Below are 1,374 nucleotides of genomic sequence, written 5' to 3'. Positions count from 1 at the left end.
TTGGCCGTATGGATTCGAAATTGGCTTGCCCACAGATGGCAGAGGGTAGTTGTAGAAGGAAAGTATTTGACCTGGTGGTTGGTGACTAGTAGTGTTCCAGGGATCTGTTCTGGGACCTCTGCTCTTTATGATTTTTATACGTGACTTGGATGAGGAAGTGGAAAGATGCATTGGTAAGTTTGCAGATGACATGAAGGTTGGTGGTGTAGTAGATAGTGAAGAAGGTTATCGTAGCTTGCAATGGGATTTAGACAGGATGCAGGGCTGGGCGGAGAAGTGACGGATGGAGTTCAATCTGGAGAAGTGTGAAGTGATACACTTTGGAAGAACGAACTTGAAGGCAGAGTACATGGTTAATAGCAGGATTCTTAGCAGTGTGGAGGAACAGAGAGATCTTCAGGTCCAAGTACATAGATCTCTCAAAGTTGCTGCACAAGTGGACAGGACGGTTAAGAAGGTGTATAGTGTGCTGGCCTTCATTAGCTGGGGGACTGAGTTCAGGAGCTGAGGGATAATGTTGCAGTTCTAAAAGACTCTGGTTAGACCACACTTGGAACATTGTGTTCAGTTCTGGTCACCACATGGTCACCAGAAGAATGTGGAAGCTTTGGAGAGGATGCAGAGGACATTTATAAGGATGCTATCTGGGTTGGAGAGCATGAGGGTTTTTTATATCAAAATAAATTTTATTCATAATAAAAGACAGACTGTATACAATAATAAAACAGTGCAAACCTTTACATTCATGTATGGATCAATCATTAGTGTTACTCTTTATAAAAAACACAGCACCGATGCCACTCTGTGGCTCCCTGGGGTGATACCCCAATCCCATGTTTGAGCAAGTTAGGGCTTTTCTCTTTGGAGCGACAGAGGATGAGACTTGATAGAGGTGTATAAGATTATGAGAGGACACCCAGCACTGCTCCGTTCAAGGTGCATGGAGGAGAGTTCAGGGAAGATGTCAGAGGCAGGGTTTTTTTACACAGAGAGTGGTGGGTGCCTGGAATGCACTGCCGGGGGTGGTGGTAGGGGCCAATACCATAGGGTCATTCAAGAGACTATTGGATGGGCACATGGACAAAAGAAAAATAGAGGGTTATGGGAGGTGGAGAGGGGAATAGATTGAATGGGAATAAGGTTTATATAGGTCGGCACAACATTGTGGGCTGAAGGGCCCGTACTGTGCTGCACTGTTCCATGTTTAACACAAAAACCCTCTTCCAACTTGTCTCTGCAGCGCCCTGGGTAATAAGACTACAACTCCCAGAAGGTATTGCGGCACCCGCGCATGCGCAAACGCATATTTCCCCCTTCATCGTCACTACTTTTACTAATTAAAGTAAATAAAACGTGCTGTGAAATCTCCTTGTT

Source organism: Pristis pectinata, chromosome 31 (assembly GCF_009764475.1).
Source record: "Pristis pectinata isolate sPriPec2 chromosome 31, sPriPec2.1.pri, whole genome shotgun sequence".
NCBI lineage: Eukaryota > Metazoa > Chordata > Chondrichthyes > Rhinopristiformes > Pristidae > Pristis > Pristis pectinata.
The sequence above is the reverse complement of the archived record's forward strand: the minus strand, read 5'-3'. Positions refer to the sequence as shown.